The sequence below is a fragment of the Eumetopias jubatus genome, unplaced genomic scaffold (assembly GCF_037043125.1).
Source record: "Eumetopias jubatus isolate StellerSeaLion01/CBP00866 unplaced genomic scaffold, mEumJub1_p1.0 scaffold_10, whole genome shotgun sequence".
NCBI lineage: Eukaryota > Metazoa > Chordata > Mammalia > Carnivora > Otariidae > Eumetopias > Eumetopias jubatus.
In genome coordinates this window covers 38,278,262-38,295,373 of record NW_028274816.1, presented here as the reverse complement: position 1 = coordinate 38,295,373, position 17,112 = coordinate 38,278,262, and the positions used below count along the sequence as shown (strand labels likewise).

General features: G+C 57.7%; 1 protein-coding gene across 1 annotated transcript in view; it reads right to left on the bottom strand.

Annotated features, from left to right (window-relative positions):
• The window catches only part of JPH3 (junctophilin 3), a 75,805-nt gene that overhangs the window by 44,865 nt on the left and 13,828 nt on the right, over positions 1-17,112 (bottom strand). The window lies entirely within an intron of this gene.

Sequence of the window (17,112 nt, the reverse complement as noted above, 5' to 3'; positions counted from 1 at the left end):
AGCCATGGGGACACAGACCCGGGCTACAAACTGAGTGTGAGGAGGCTGCCCCGGGAGTAAGTTCCCAGCTGCTGGAGGCATCCAAGAAGGGTTTGGAAGAGCAGTAAGTGGGGACATCTTAAGCACTTGGGGACATGAAGGCATTGCAACCAGCAGACCTGACATCCCCAAAAGAATGAAAAGCAGAAAACTCAAAGAGATATTTGCACATGTTCACAGCAGCATCATTCAGAACAGCCAACAGGTGGAAACAACCCAGGTGTCCGTCAATGGACAAATGCATAAACAAAACGGGGACCATTCATACAATGGAATATTACTCAGTCATAAAACTGACACCCACTACAGGGATGCGCCTGGAGGACCGGGTGAAAAAAGCCAGTCTCAGGATGGACAGACACCACGTGAGAACGCTGGCATGAGGCCCCTCCAACGGTCAAGTTCAGAGACAGGAGAAGGGCAGGTGCCAGGGGCTGGGGGAGGGGGGAATGGGGAGTTGTTCTCTAATGGGGTCAGTTTATTTGGGGTGACAGAGAAGTTTTGAAGGTAGATAGAGGTAATGGTTGCACGACACCATGAATATAATAATGTCAGTGAACTACGTAAAGAGTGGTTAAAATGGCAAATTCTACGATACATAGAATATCTTCCCATAACAGAATAAAAAGGAAAAATAAATCAAAAAAACCAGGCTCATATCCTTGCTCTACTTACTGGTTGAGTGATGAGAACCCTCTGACCCTCAGTCTCTTCGTCTGTAGGAGTCTGAAAGCCCTCATTCCCTAACTCACTGGGAGAAGAAAACGGCCCTCGGTGTGGAGTCCATCCTGTGTTCCTAGACTTACTGCCAGGCCTCAGCTGGGCTCCACTGAGGGGCTCCCCGCCCTGGAAGGGCTTCGCAGGGAAAATGGGGTGAATCTGTCCTACCACTCCTCCAACTCACCACCACAGGGGCTGTAAACCGGAAACTCACCAATATACAGGTTTTATTTGTCCGTGTTTTTATAAAAAATGAATTGCCAGCATTTCAAAATCAAGATGTTTCACATAAAAGTTCAGCTCTTCTTTCTCCTAAACAATTACAGGATCTGGCAACCCTAGATCTTTGTGTTCGGATGGCAAAACGGAGTGCAGTGCAGCAGCAGGCTCCTTGAGACGGGGTGCCCCCCCAGTTTGCCCCACTCCCCACTACGCCCTACTGTCTCCCATCCAGGCCCTCTCCTTCACGCGCCCGCCCCACGCCAGAGGTGAGACGCAAAGCAAGTGTGGAATCCAAAGCCTTGCAGTGTGGCCCCGAAGGACTTCAGTCAGGGATGTGTCACCCCTGTCCCTGTCACCCACAACCCCAAGCCAAAACAAGTCCTGACCTCTCACTGCCTTGCCTAAGACGTGTCCACCCAGCCTGCCCTTACTCAATCCCCACCCCTGCCATTCGAATCCCACCCAATCCAACCCAGCTGGTGCCCCCTCCTCAGTAACACCTCGGGGTACCCCGGCCCATGGTGCTGACCGTGCACCCACCCAGGACCCGTGGCATCCAGGTCAACACCCAGCATTCCTCAGCAGACTCCGGGGGATGCCCGGCTTTGCAGGACGTGTCTCTCTGCTCAACCAGGTTGCAAGCTCCCCAGAGGGGGAGGGCCTTGTGTCCTGACACCTTATTCTCCTCCTGACTGGCGCCTGGCCTCAGTGGGGAGAGATGTGGCTGGGGCGAGGCCCCAGGCCAAAGGACCTGGGAACCCTATGTTCCAGCAGAGAGCAGCCTACCCATTGAAAGTGACCCATAGGCAGGTACTTTCTAGAAGCAGAGCCTGAGACCAGTGTCCTCCTGAAGGTGTCGTTGAGGGAGGGCGGGGCAGAGCCAAGCCAGTGGTGGTCTCAGCCGCATGCACCCCTCAGTGTCACCCCATAGGATTCACCCCACCCCGAGGTGAAGGCTTCTGCACCCCCACACAGTGCTCGGTCATTTGGCAACCCCAAAGCTGGGTGGGGGTACGCCCTGCCGTGGGAGGCAGTCCTGAGCCCACTGCCCCAAGTGGAAGGGCAAACGTGGAGCAGCAGGGGTGCTCCCCACCCTCTCCCCTCCTCCCACCCCTGCCTGAGCACAAGCTCTTCCTACCTTGGGCTGCCTGTGCCAGGCAGTGAGCACCTTCCCCCTGGGGGGGGGGCACCCACCTGCCCCACGGCATCCACTGCACCCCTTCCCAGAGTCAACCTGGCTATAAGCAAGGGACAGTCATGGGGGCGGGACAAAGGTTGTGGGTGATTCTGTGCCAAACTGCATGCCCACCCTGAGACAGGGACCCTGTGCCTGGCACCAACCGGGGTTGTGAGTGGGAACCCGGGACCAGGTGCAGTGGGAGTGGGCAGGCCTGGGGGTAGCAGGCCCATTCAGGCAGGCAGACCTGCTGCCCACACAACGGCCCTCCCGTCCAAGTTGAGGCTGCAAACGGACTGCCATCGCAGGGACTCTCTCCCGGAAACCCAGGGTGCCCCTTCTACTTGTGGCGTAGGGACAGGGCTATCAGATACGGCACAGGATGCTGTTAAAGCTGAGTCTCACAGGAACAATGAGTAATTTGGGGGAATGAAATGCCTGGGACATACTTATACAAGAAGTACTTTCGGTGATGATCTGAAATTTGAGTTTAGCTGGGTCTCCCATAGGTTTATTTGCGGAATCTGGCCAGTCGGCTGCGACCTTCCATGATGACACCCCGGGTTTTGCGATGGAGGGCCCCCCAAAGCGCAGGACCTCCCATGAGGGAAGGGAGGCTCAGCCCCTGCCCCCGCACCCCTCCTTCCCCTTAGAGGAGGCCGAGGTGTCACTGATATGCAAGATGGGGTCCATGCACGCAGTAGAGTCTCACTCAGCCTTAAAAATCAGGACCTTCTCACACCTGCTACAGCACGGATGGGCCTGGAGAACACGACGCTCCGTGAAATCAGCCCGTCCCAATAGCACAAACACTGAACGGTTCCACTCACACGAGGGCCCTGGAGAAGCCAGAGCCACGGAGACGGGAAGCAGATGGGGGGGGGCGCAGGGGGCCAAGGACAAGGCTGGGGAGCGGGTGTGCCATGGGGATGGAGCTCCAGGTCGGGCAGAGGATGACAAAGCTCTGAAGGAGAATGGTGTGATGGTTGCACAACACGAACGCACTTACCACCAAATTGTACACTTCAAATGGTCAAGATGGTAGATTTTATGTCTATTTTGCCAAAACTTAAAAAATGTAAACAGTGAAGGCACTCCCGGGAGCTTCACGTATAGCCTGGCGGAGGCTGTGATGGGCAGGGGCTCGGGGAGGCGTCAGGAGCGGGGCAGACCTGGGTTTGAGTCCCGGCCCCACACTTTCCGGATCTGTGACCTTGGGAAAGTCTGCTTTAACCTCAGCGTCCTTGTCTGTAAGATGGGGAAGGCAGCCGTGCAGCTGTGGAGGTGGTGGTACAGAGCATGGAAAGGCCGTCAACACTCACCCTAACTCTTCCTCATCCAAACCTCAGGGAGCTGGTAACACCTCCCTTTGCAGGTGAGGGAACGGACGCCCTCCCAGGGCAGGATCTGAACCCTGGGCTCACCACCCTTCCCTCTCTCTCCCTGAGCCCCGGAGCAGGTGCACCGCAGGTCAGGCAGCCCGAGTCCCCATCTGGCAGCCCGGGTGACAACCGTGCCCCCGCTAGGTCCGTAAGTAGCACGCATGCACATCAAGAGCTGGGAGTGGCCGGAGCCCGCAGTTTGGTTGTATGTGCATGTTTGCCCCCAGTGGGAACTCATCTCTGAGGTTGTGGCCGGCGTCGGTAAGAAACTGGATCCGACGTCGCGGGAACGGCAGACCAGCTCTGCTAGGATCCGCCTGGGAGCATCACAGGAATCAAGAAAATGGACCCCAGACAGGCCTCGGGGAGGCAGCTTCTCCCAGGGAGGCTCCCGACCTCTGCCCCCTGCCCTCCCTCCCAGCCTCCTCCCTGCGCCAGTCCTTTGCCTCCCGACCTCTGCCCCCTGCCCTCCCTCCCAGCCTCCTCCCTGCGCCAGTCCTTTGCCTCTCTTTCCTTGCTGGGGCTGGCGGGGTTGGGGGGACAAGGGTTCAATTCAAGCCCCCCGATTCCCAATGGTTGTTTGAATCCAACTGGTTATTCGCAGAACGTTAAATCCAGTGTTTTGTTGTTTCGTTTGACACCCCAAGCAGCCTGTGTGTGAAAAGGCAGAGGCCAACACGCCCAGTTCGAGGGGAAGGCCAAGCAGGCCTGACAGGTGCTGTCCCGCAGGATGCTGGGAGGGCCCCCAGAGCAGAGTAGCTTCCCGTGTGCACTTTCACCCTGACCTCAGGCCGCCCCTCACACAAGACGCCCGGATGCAGATGGATCACTCGGGGCATCCCTGCTTCCCTCTGGATAAGCTCAGGAAGGCAGGTGACCCTCCCAGGGATTCTGCCACCCCCTCACCTGCCCATCACAACAAAGATAATGGACCAACCCCTCCATCCCATCACCTGGAACTTGGAATCAGATCTAAGGGGACCACAGGTGAGCAAGCCAACTTCCCTGAACCTCGCTCATGAAATGCCATCCAGAGCCAGCGAGACTCACACGCAGGGAAGAGCAAACCAGACAAGGCCAGTGAGGGGGGGCTCACACTTGAGCAGCATTGGCGTCCCCCACATGAGGCATGCCAAACCCCCCTGACCTTCTGACTCAGGTGGTGCAGCCTGAGCTGCACTCCTAACAAGCTCCCCAGGGAGACGGACACCACGCTTGGGACCCCATGGAGATTCAACATCTGGTGTGGCCCATGCGATTCAACGCCACAGCCCAGGCTGCGCTCTCCTCTCCGGAAGCCTCCCACACACCTGGACAGGCCCACCTCCTACAGGGCCATTCCCTCCTGGGGGCACCAGGGGCAGCCCTTCCCCTCCCGTCACAGGTGACTGGACCCCAGACTGGCCAACCACCTTCTCCCTCTGGGACATCGGCCAGGAAGTGAGGAAGCTTCCTGCCAGAGGAGGAAACGGAGAAGCAGCCTGGATCTTCTTCCTCAGAGCAAGACACGGAGGTGGGAGCTTCTCCAGTGCTGGCTCCCCAGACACCCCTCACTCCTTCTAGTGAACCCACGTGTGCCTTGGGCCCAAACACTCCCTAGGACACGCCAGAATCCCGTCTGTCCTCTGGGTGTCTGCGTGCCCCAGGACATGTCAGACTGGCCGTGAGAGCCCCATGCTGAACTGGTGTCTCCCTGAGAGTAACAGCCGGTGTTTACAAAGCTCCAGGCTTTGTCCTCAGACGGACAGAACACCCTGCATCCCAGCCTTCATGGTGGGGGGGGACGCAGAGGCCCCCCATCCCTGCGCCCCCACCTTCATGACTTGGGGACATGCAGAGGCCCCTCCGTCCCTGACCCCCCACCTTCATGCCAGGGGGATGCACAGAGGCCCCTCCATCCCTGACCCCCCACATCCTACATCCCATGCCAGGGGGATGGGAATGCACAGAGACCCCCGCATCCCTGCACCCTGGCCAGGCCGGGCGGGCAGAGGGGCCATTGACCAGCAGGAGGACACACCCAGCAGTCAAGCTGCATCCGTGTTTACACACACAGGGCCAAGCCCAGAACCCCCAAACCAGGCAGGACTCTAAAACAGGTGCTTCCCACATGCCCCATAACACGAAAGCCACCTGCTGTGACTTTTTTTTTTTTTTTTTGAGAAAACCAGAGTTCCAGGCACGAACTCTGACCTATTGAATCAGCACAGTCAGAGCAGGTGGCGTGCCCCTGCCACCACCCCCAGGTGATTCTTCTGGTCGGAGCATCCCTGGGGTGAGGGATGTGGCAGAGGGGGACCAGGAGGTGAAGAGCCTAGTCCAAGGACACCCAGCCCATGAGCCACAGAGCTAGGGCGCCAGCATCACTGCACACGTGGGCATACTAGGTTCTAGAACCTTCTTTCACAATGTACCCTGGACCTCTTTCCACCGTGTCTCCATCATTAGTGATGGTTGCGGCTAGCCCAACACACGAATGTTCTACAACACAGAAGCTACAAGCCCATCTTCTGTGCAACATCGAGGTCATTCCTCACTTTTGGTAGCTTATCTTCGTACGCAGGTTATAGCCTCAGGATAAACTCCTAGAATGAATTTGCTCATTCAAAAGGAAGTTTTAAGGTTTTTGATACACTGCCCTTGGAAAAGACCCCAAAAGAGTGACCATCTTCCCCCTCATCACCAACACCAGGAAGTATCATTTTTAAAAATCTGTTTTAGCGGGGCTCTGAAGAGTTACGGCTGGTGGTGGGGGGGACAGAATTCAACCCCCATGTCGCAGTCCTGCCCCCCAGTACCTTAGAACTAACTGTATTTGGCGACACGGCCTTTGCAAACAGGATTGAGGTAAACTAACAAACAGGCACACAGGAAGATTCTCAGCATTGCTCGCCATCAGGGAAACCCACGTCAAACCACAGTGAGACCCCACCTCACACCCACCAGGACGGCCACTGTCAAAAACACGAGAAACGGTGTCAGTAAGAGCGTGGAGAAAACGGAACCCCTCTGCACTGTCGGTGGGCACGCGAAATGGTGCAGCTGTTGGGCGACAGCACGCGGCTCCTCCAGAAAATAAACCCAGAACGACCGTAGGAGCCCGCAGGCCACTTCCATGCACCCCCCACCCAAATAGGACACACAGCAGGGTCTCCGAGGCCTCCGAACACCACACTTGCAGCAGTCAGGCAGCGCAAGCAAGCCAAGGACCCAAGGACCGATACGCGGATAAAGAAAACCTGGTCTATGCACACAATGGAACGTTACTCAGCCTTAAAAGGAGGGAATCCAGACTCGTGCCAGGACACGGGTGAACACTCGGAACGCTACACTAAGAGACACAGACAGATAATTATTGCACAATTCCACTTATAGGAGATACTTAAAGAAGTGAAAATCCAAGGCAGAGAGTAGGATGGTGGGTGCCAGGGCCTGGAGCAGAGTCGCCAACGGGAGCAGGGGATTTTACGGGAAAATGGTGAAGACGGTAAATTCTATGTGGTCTTTGACCACAATAAGAAATAGGAGGCTGTTGGTCTGGGCCCTAACCCTGTAAGAAGTGGGGGGTGAAAGCAGGGGTGTGTGCACAGGGGAACATCCATATGAAGAGGCGGTGGGGGGGGGCCACCCAACCCGCCGGCACCTCGATCTGGAACCACCAGCCTCCAGACTGGGACCCAGCACACGGCGATGGGTTGAGCCCCCCCAGTCTGCGATATCCAGTTATGGCAGCCCTGGTAAACCAATATAAAAACCAGGGTGCTGAGAACACATACAGAGGACGCAGAAAGGAAAGCTCCCGGAGAAGCAGAACCAGGAGATCACACCTGGGGGACCCCCGGCAGAGAGGAGCCAGACCCTGACCTCTAGGAGGAAGTCCCTGTTCTGAACAGGGACCCTGCCCGCATTCCCAGACAATCCAGGGCCGGGCAGCTGGAATCACCACGGCGGGCAGGAGGAGGGAGTTCCTCTGAAGGGGCTGAATCAGCCCAGTCAGCTGTTTGGTATCTTACTTTAATAAACCAACAGCCAAGGGGCACCTGCGTGGCCCCGTTGGCTAAGGGTCTGACTTCGGCTCAGGTCAGCATCTTGGGGTTGCGGGAGCCCCAGAGTCTGCTAGTCTCTCTCCCTCTGCCCCTCCTACTGCTTGTGCTCACGCTCAAATAAAAAAACAAAACAAAACAAAAAAACAACAAAAAAAAGCCAAGGGTCATCAGACATTTGGAGAAAGCCTCCAATAGGAAGAAAGACCCGAACATACAAAAAGTGTAGGGAGGAGGGGAGGCATTGAAGAGAATCATGAAAAATGCAGAGTATGGAAGACATCAGGAGCCCAGAAATTAAATCCGTAGAGAGAAGATCCTGTGTCCACAAAGTGCAAATAAAATGCAACAACAAAAAAAGGGAAAAGTCAGAGACAAAGAATGAGCTCCTGGAAATTAAAAGCATGATGGCTCAAATATTAATTTTGGTGAGTTGGAAGATAAATTCAAGAAAATCAGAAACTGGCACAAAAAGAAGAGGTGGGCAAAGTAGTGAGAAACAGTGAGAAGAAAATCAGAGTCGAGCATGAGTCAGCCAGGGGCCCCAAGTCTGTACAGCAGGAGTTCCGGAAAATTACCAAAGGCGTACGTCAGGAAAGCATCCCAGCACCAAAGGGTCCGGGCCGGAGGGGCTCGCGGACGCCAGCGCAATGAAGGGGAAGGACTCCCACCAACACTTGGCATAGCGGCGTTTCAGAACCCCCCCGCCAAGAGCAAAGATCCCAAACACTTCGGGGGACCAGGGGCGACCGCACTTGAAGGACAGAGAATCAGAATGGTATGGGTGTCCTCTGCAGCAGTGAAGCCGAGCCATCAGGGGCAGCCGCCCCCCGCCCCCCGCCCCCCGGTTCTGGACGATGTCAGCCTAGAACTCTGTACACGACCAATGTATCCAGCAAAGTCATCAAAACGACCTTCCAGGCACTCTTCCTTACAAAGCTACTGCAGGACGTATGCCAGCAAAGTGAGGGAGGAAACCATGAAAACACAAGAGGTGGGGAGATTCCACATCCAGGAGAGGAGCAGAGGAGGTCCAGGAAGCAGAGGGGGAGCAGGGGACAGACAGGGGACTCCCGGAGACAAGGGAGGGAAATCTAGAAAGTGTGCATTCCACAGAACGTGTGTGTACATACGGATATACGGGTGGGGAATCTGGCGGGTGTGTTCCCGTGAAAAGCCGCACGGAGAGGTATCTCACGGAGCCTTGGGAGGGCGGGGAAAGCTCGAGGAATTTAAAAACCACCCAGTTGAAAAGAGGCGGCAATCAGGAGGTTCAGCTGTGCGGAGGGCGCGGAGAGGGGCGCGGGGAATCGGCCGTGGCCGGGCGCCCCCAAACGCGTCCGCCTTGCAGTTACGACTGAAAATTCTTCACGGAGCACAGGAGCAAGTCCACACGTGCCGGCAAGAGCGTGAACAGTAAGTGCAGAGGCGGGGCGGGCGGGGGCCGTGGGTGTTTGGGGCCCCAGTGGACACCTTCAACTCTGGGCGCACGTTACCTTGATGAAGGTGAAACGTCTTGGGGTGGGGAGGGGAGGAACACCGGCCAGAGGGCTCTTCAGCACTCATCATGTCCTCACCGCCCTGCTGTGGAAGCCGAGGCTCGGGCAGGATTCAGACCTCGTGGGGGTGCTGACGCGGGGCCCCGCTCCCCACAGACGATGCCGGCCTGCGGAGTGCTCGGCCCGGGGCCTGAGCAGGCTGGGGCGGGGGGAGCCGGAGAGAGGGGGCCCAGCCTCACTCAGGGCAGCGGTCTCCGTGGGGCGGCGGTGTTAGACAGGTACAGACTGGAGGCAGGAAATGGATCCAGGTGGTCACAGGCAGCGCCAACAGGGAAGAGTCATTCTGGCCGGGAGAGCGGCACTCGAGCCAAGAAGCACCCTGGGGTCCGCAGGGGCAGAGCAAAAGCCGACCCCAGCAGGGAACAGCAGGCACAGACTCCATGTTCATCCTCCTTCCATCAGCAGAAACGGGGCCCAGGAGTGGGCAGTGCACGCAGCCTCTCAGGTGCAGGGGGCGGCACGAGGAGCCACGCGGGTGGGTGGACCGTGGAGGGGGGCACACCTGAGTGTGCTGGAGGCACGAAGGCCAGGGGACTGGGCCCGAGACAAGCATCCCCCCGTCCTCAGCATGTGGGTCCACAGCAGGTGTCCACGGTGCCCCTTATACTCCCCACACCCGTCCATCACGGGAAGAGGTTTTCTTTCTTTTTTTTTTTTTTTTTTTAATTTAAGAGCAGTTCCAGGTTTACAGAAAGACTGGGCAGTACAGGGCGCCTGGGTGGCTCAGTGGGTTGGGCGACTGCCTTCGGCTCAGGTCATGATCCTGGAGTCCCGGGATCGAGTCCCGCATCGGGCTCCCTGCTCGGCGGGGAGTCTGTTTCTCCCTCTGACCCTCTTCGCTCTAGTGCTCTCTCTCTCTCATTTTCTCTCAGATAAATAAATAAAATCTTAAAAAAAAAAAAAAAGGACTGGGAAGCACAGAGACTTCCCGAATGCCCCCGCACACCATTTTGGTACCTTGCATTAATGCAATGCATTTGTTCCAGTCAGTGGGCCAATATCGATATGCTAACGGAAGTCCATAGTTTACAGCAGGGGTCACGCTCGGGGCTGGGCATTCCGTGGGTCTGGACAGATGTGCATGCACCCTACAGAGTCTGCCGCCGTCCTACAAGTCCTGTGTTCTGCCTGTTCCTCCCTCCCCCGAACCCCAGGCAGCCACAGACCCCTGCCCTCTCCCCAGAGTGTTGCCCTGCCTGGTGTCCCAGAGCTGGGATGGTGCACGGTGAGCCCTCCCAGCCTGGCCTCGTGCACAGGGCACCCAGCACTGGAGGCGTCCAGCTCTGCTGTGGCTGCGTCGCGTGGTCATCCACCCCCCGGGGAAGGGCAGCTTTGCTGCTTCCAAGTCTTGGCAGTTACAAATGCAGGGCATGTGCTTTTTCACAGAAGGAAACAAAAACCTCATCTCAGAATAAGGACTGTTCTTTCAAGTCAGGGATCTTGGTCATCACGAAGACCTCCCTCCATCCATTGCCCTCTTGGTGTGGATGCACCTGGAAAACACTGCTGGGTAGCCCAGCGGTCAGGAACCACAACCACGGTATCTGAAGGACAGAGTCTACTGATGCCTGTGGAGCACTCATGATAGAGTGCCACGTGTGGTCATTCCACAACGGTCCACGGGGGTTCGGAGAGACAAGGGCACTTTTCCGAGGCCACACAGCAGGAAGAGCAGGGAGATGGGACTCCCCTCCTTGGCTATCCCCAGAGCTGGCAGGAACCTCTGACTCCTCATGGTCTCCATCCTAGGGGGAGGCACACACTCAGTGAGGTCAGCTGGTTGGTGCAAGACCAGGGCAAGTCTGAAGTAGTGGTGGGTCTGCGGACCCCAGCCGGGGGTCCCCATGTCGTTCCTTCCAAGCCACACTCCCCAGGGAGACAGACTCCGCTCGCCTCGTCACCCTGACCTCCCAGAGCAGGGCGGAGGCTCCTTCCCCCTGCACCAGGAACAGCACTGCCCAGTGCACACAGTGTGTCCGCACCACGCCAAGGGCTTCTCCCGCTGGGTGCCCAGAGTCACTTGGCCACACTCCTGACATGGAGGACGCAGCTGATCTAGGACCCTAACCAGGTGTGCCCGATAGATACCCAGGCCCGTGTTCTGGACAATTACCTCCACTACCCGCTGAAAGATAAGGGAGAAGTCAGCAACCAGGAACGCGGGCTCTAGCTCCAACCACACACGTCCCCCCAGGGCCTGCCCGTTCTCACACCCTCGTGCACAGAGCCGCTCCCACAGGGTGGCAGAGAGGACTCGTTCTGAGTGAGGGCCCGGGAATGGTTCCGACATGCAGGCTGACCAGACCTGGGTGTCCCCCCCCCCCCCCACCAGCTTCCAGATTTCAGCTCCACCTCTTGCCGGGCCTCGGTGAGCAGGGGCCACCCGTGTCCCCAACCCAGACTCCTCCATCCCCTAGGGTGGCCAGCCGGACCGAGTGCAGCACAGAGAAGGTGCTACTCCGAATCCCGCCATCCGGAGAGCACCCTCCCCGGACCCACGCTCCCCCTCTGGTCACCCAGTGGGCACGGAGGCTCCGCAGCTGCCCGAGGCCCACAAGGTTAGTCCCTCTGAGGTCAGGGGTTAGTGGAGACACTTGGGTGGGGGCAAAAGGGGGTAAGAGCGGGAAATGAGGGGTAGGCCACTCTCAAGAAAGGGTCCCCGACAGAGTGGTCAGAAGTCAGGCAGGTCTGAGTGTGGCCACACGACCCTGGGTAGATTCCCTGACCCCCGAGCCTCATTGTCCCCATCTGTGAAGTGGGCACGATAACAGCCCCCCCCCCCACCACATGCTTCTTATGGAGAATATATCAATTCATACTTGCAAAGCACTTGAGAATGGTACTGCACACATGACAATCACTGTGTTTAAGTAAAATTCGTTAGGAGGCCTTGGTAGTCTGAGAAGCAAGCAAGCAGAGGGGCCACTGGAGGGCTGTCCGTGTGTTGTGGCTATTGCCACACACTCTGCCACGGGTCTCCTAGGCAGCATCTGCACCACCTGGGAACTTGCTGAAATGCAGATTCCCAGGCCCCCAGCCCCCATGGGAGGAGAGCCCCTGCAGGTGGGCCGGCACCTGCGTGACCTTCCAGGTGACCGATGCCACTCAGGGTCGAGAACACGTGTTCTCCCATGAGAAGCACCTGGAGAGCTTTGGGAACTGATCACGGACACTCCGTCTGCCCAGAGCACGGACTCGGGGGGTCTGGGAGGAAGCTGGGCAGGAGAGAATTGTAACTGCTCTGAAGGGAGTCTTGCTCCAGCACCCCCATAACTTTCTCATTTACAGAATGTCCTTTGAGAAACAACGATCTTGTTGCTGGAAAGCCACCTGCCGGTCAAGCTTCCATCCTGCCTTCAGACTGCAGCCTCCACCCTCCCTCTCCTGGGAAATCTCCGCCCTGTGTCACTCCTCAGGGTCAAGGCGTCATACACACGCCAAAGGTACACCAGGACCACAGCGGAGCACCCCGCCTGGGGGCCCGGGGGCCGCACTAAGACAAGGCTCATAACATGGCTTATGGGCCACCATCCCAGACACGCACCGACACCCACACAGTGGGGCACAGGGTCCCAACCCCCTCAAGGCTGTCACTAAGCCCCCGTGAGACCTCCACAGGCCTCAGTTTCCCAAGCTCTGTGCCAGAGGACCTGGGGCAGGGGGTGTCTACATGGGGCTGCCTGTTCCAAGGGACGGACTCCCACGAGGCCACATGGGTCCAAGTCTAGCTCCACCATCAACCATGAGCCTGGACGAGTTACCTACCCTCAGTTTCCACATCCATAAAATGGTAACAATGGTACCTAATCCACAGGACTGCAGCAAGACAGCGACTGAACATGGGAACCTAGGAGGACTTGGGCAGAGAGTGAGGGATGGAACCCTGTGGGTTCTTCAATCAACTGAAGGCCCCAACTTCTGGCTACAGCCGGAGGCCGCCTGTACCTGCTACAGCCCCACGGGGGACCCTGTACCTGTTATAGCCCCACGGAGGCCCTCCCTGCCTTCTACGGCCCCATGGAGGCCCCCCTGCATGCCACAGCCCCACGGAGGCCCCATGTGTCTGCCGCAGCCCCACAGAGGCCCCCCCTATGCCTGTTATCTCCTCTGGGGGGTCCCCCAGAACTCTGTCACCTTTAGCGGGTTCCCCAGAGTCTGCCATCTCAGAGAAAAACTGATCAGTGGTTGGGGCTAGCTTGTACATCAGTGTCATCTCCCTTCCCAAGACCTCTCCGTAGAGAGCGGGATCATGGTCACCACTCAGCCACGGAGCTTCCTCTAGCCCCCTCCCCACACCCTAAGCCTCCATTTTCTGCAGCGTGGGGAGAAGACCCCTACTCTAAATGACTGTTCATTCACCTAACCAGTGTCTGCGAAGAACCTACCACGTGCTGGGGCGGAGAACCTGCGTAGAACAATGCACCCTTGGACCTGAGATTCAGAGGGACAGAGACACATGACGGGAACACCACCGGTAGGAGAAGACAAGAGCAGGGCTTCGGGTGGAGGCAGAGGGGCAGGACTGCGGGGGGCCCACCTGCAGGAGGGGACGATGAGTGCTCCCCGCCCCTGGCACGACTTCCGTCTGCACCATCTCCAGCCTTGTTAGGGTTTTCTCCAAACACAGACTTCGCCACAATCCAAGAATAAATCCATCCCCCCACCCCCACCCCAGGCGGGATGCTGGTAAGGACTTCTCAGCTTCCAGATGATTCTTTTTAAAAATAAGCCGAGTGGAAATGTACAGTGGTGCAGACACGCTGGGACGTGGTCTGGCAGTTCCTCAAACAATTAAACCCGGAGTTACCATATGACCTGGCAATTCCGTGCTTAGGTACACCCCTAGAGAAAAGGAAACACCTGTCCCACAAACACGCACACACCAATGTTCACAGCAGCATTCTTCAGACAGCTGAAGGTGGAAACGGCCCAGAAGGCCGTCAGCAGACGACCGGATGAGCCAGATGGGGTCCGTCCGTGCCCTGGAACACCGGCAAGTCTTAGGAGGGACCGCTCTGGCACGCGTTACCGCATGGACAGACCGAGAAGATAGTAAGGGGGCTTGATGCACGTACGTGAAATGTCCAGGGTTGGCAAACCCAGCCACAGAGAGAAGATTTGGTGGGTGGCCCCCTGTCTCAAATGAATAAATCTTTTAAAAAAATAAAAAAGGCGCCTGGGTGGCTCGGTCGGTTAAGTGTCCCTTCGGCTCAGGTCATTGATCCCAGGGTTCTGGGATGGAGTCCCGTGTGGGGCTCTCTGCTCAGCAGGGAGCCTGCTTCTCCCTCTGCCACTTCCCCATTTGTGCTCTCTCTCACTCGCTCACTCTCTCTCAAATAAATAAAATCTTAAAAAAGATTTGGTGGCTGTCAAGGGGAGGTGGGAGCTACGGGGAGGACAGCTAGGTATGGGGTTTCTCTCTGAGGCCATGAGAGGCCCTAAAGTGGATGGTGGTGATGTGTGCATGACTCTGAACCCACCAGGAATCACTGAATTGCGTACCTGGAGTGGGTGCGGTGTGTGCTTGGTGAACTCTCTCAATAAACTAAAAAATCAAGCCTTGGGTTAGTAGAGCTACGCTCTGGGGCCCCAGCGAAGATCCGGCCACGGTGAGGCGGCTGCAGCCTTCCTAGGGAGGGAGACTTCACTGCCATTGGGAATGCACCTCCACTTCCCGGAACTGCCAAATACCAGCCCTCCTCAGTCCCCCGGGGGGCTCCCGCTCCATGGCCCAGGGGGTCCCACGGCTGGGTGTGTTTCCAGGTGGTGCCCAAAACCCCACAGGATGGCCCAGAGGCCCCCACGGCCTGTGCAGTGGAGAGTGCCCGGGTCAGGACTCCCCTCAGGACACAGAGCAGCGTGGGGAGAAGACCCCTACTCTAAATGACTGTTCATTCACCTAACCAGTGTCTGCGAAGAACCTCCATGTGCTGTGGCAGAGAACATGTCCCCCTCAGGACACACAGGTGGACGGTCCGATTTCGGCTCTGAGATCTCCCAAGGGACGAGGTGGGAGCAGAGGCCCCCAGCCTGGGGTGTGCAGACTCCCAGGAGGTCCCTGGATGGAACTGGGGGTGGGGCAGAAAGGACTCCCATCCTTATTTTCACTAGCCTCTACTTGAGGTGTAGACGGGCAGCAAACCACAGTGCTCAGGCGCCAAAGCTGCGATTTTGTTGGCAATAAAACGGCACGCCCCGGGGACAGTGGCTGCAAACATCCTGGGGTAGCGTTATCCCCCAAGCCTGCCCCCCGGAGCAGGGCCCGACAGCCCGGGACGAACCTCACACCCACCCTGCTGGATGTCAGTGTGGCCGGCCAAGGGTGGCCCAGGCCAAGGCCACGCAGGGCTCCAGTCCCCCCGCACCCCCGTCTGCCCCTGCAGCCTCCATGGATGCCAGCTCCAAGTTCGTGCCGGGCCTGGGGAGGGACATCCAGCAGTGTGTCCTCGTGCCCCCAGGACACTGCTGCCCAGACCAAGGAGGGGTACGAGGGGCTCCGCGGGCGTCTCCGGACAGAGCAGCTCCGAGGGGAGACCGGGAGGGCAGAGGGAGGGACAGGAGGGGCCCAGCCAGCCGGCCAGTGCCCAGTGGCCGGCACAGACGCCTCCACCAAACCCCCGAGATGACTCCTTCCAGACGCCTGTCCCAGTCCAGGCTGACCGGCCCTTGAGATTGGGTTTTCCCAAAACTACTTCCTCAGCCATCAGCCAGAGTCCCTGAGGCTCAGAGAGGAAGAGCAGAGTGAACCCCGCTCTCAGACACGCCCCAAGCGACCCACCCAAAGCCCCAGCCTGGCCCCCGGCCGCAGGCTCCAACAACTCCTCGCTCCAGGCTTCCCTGCAGGAGTTCCTGCAACGCGGAATAAACCAGACTGTCCCACCTTGGGGCAGGCAGGCTCCTGGCTGTCTTGGCTGGAGGGCCTTGACACCCCCGAGGGAGTTCTGGATGTTTCTGCAGGAACTCCTCTCCTCTGGCCGCTGTGGGTGGAGGGGAAGGCCTGGAGCCTCGACGGAAAGGTGCGTACGAGACGCAGGACGCGCCAGTGAGCAAGAAATGGCCGCTTGAAAACAAAGAGCAATTGCCATTTGCAACGATGTGGATGGAACCGGAGGGTATTATGCTAAGCGAAGTAAGTCAGAGAAAGACAAGTATCATATCTCAATGATACGAGGAATTTGAGAAACAAGACAGAGGATCATAGGGGAAGGGAGGGAAAAATGAAACAAGATGAAACCAGAGAGGGAGACAAACCATAAGAAACTCAATCTCAGGAAACAAACTGAGGGTTGCTGGAGGGGAGGGGGTGGCTGGGTGATGGACACTGGGGAGGGTACGTGCTACGGTGAGCGCTGTGAATTGTGCAAGACTCACGAATCACAGACCTGTACCCCTGAAACAGATAACACATTATATGTTCGTAAAAAGAAAACAAAGGGCAAGTGAGAAGTACTAGGGATGCATCCCTCCTCCCTCTCCCCTGCCGGCGGCCCTCCCCTCCCACCCCCTGCTCCTCCCTCTGCCCATCTCTCCCTGTCTCTCCCTCTCCATCTCGGGCTCTGTCTCTATCTCTGTCTCTCCAGTTTCTGTCTCTCTCTATCTCTGTCTTTCTCCCTGTCTCTCCCTCTCCCTCTCTGTCTCTCCATCTCTGTGTCTCTCCCTCTGTCTCTCCCTCTCCATCTCCCTCCCTCCGTCTCTCCCTCTCCGTCTCCCTCCCTCTGTCTCTCCCTCTCTGTCTCTCCCTCTCGTCTCTCTCCTTCTGTCTCTCCATCTCTGTCTCTCTCCATCTCCATCTCCCTCCCTCTGTCTCTCTCTGTCTCTGTCTCTTCCTGTCTCTCTCCATCTCTCTCTCTCCATCTCTCTCTCCCTCTCTGTCTCTCCCTCCCTGGTCTCTCCAGCCTTCCCTCCCTCCCTCTCCGTCTCCCCACCATGCTCCCCTGGCCGGCACACTCCTGCGTTCCCCTCCTCCTGCT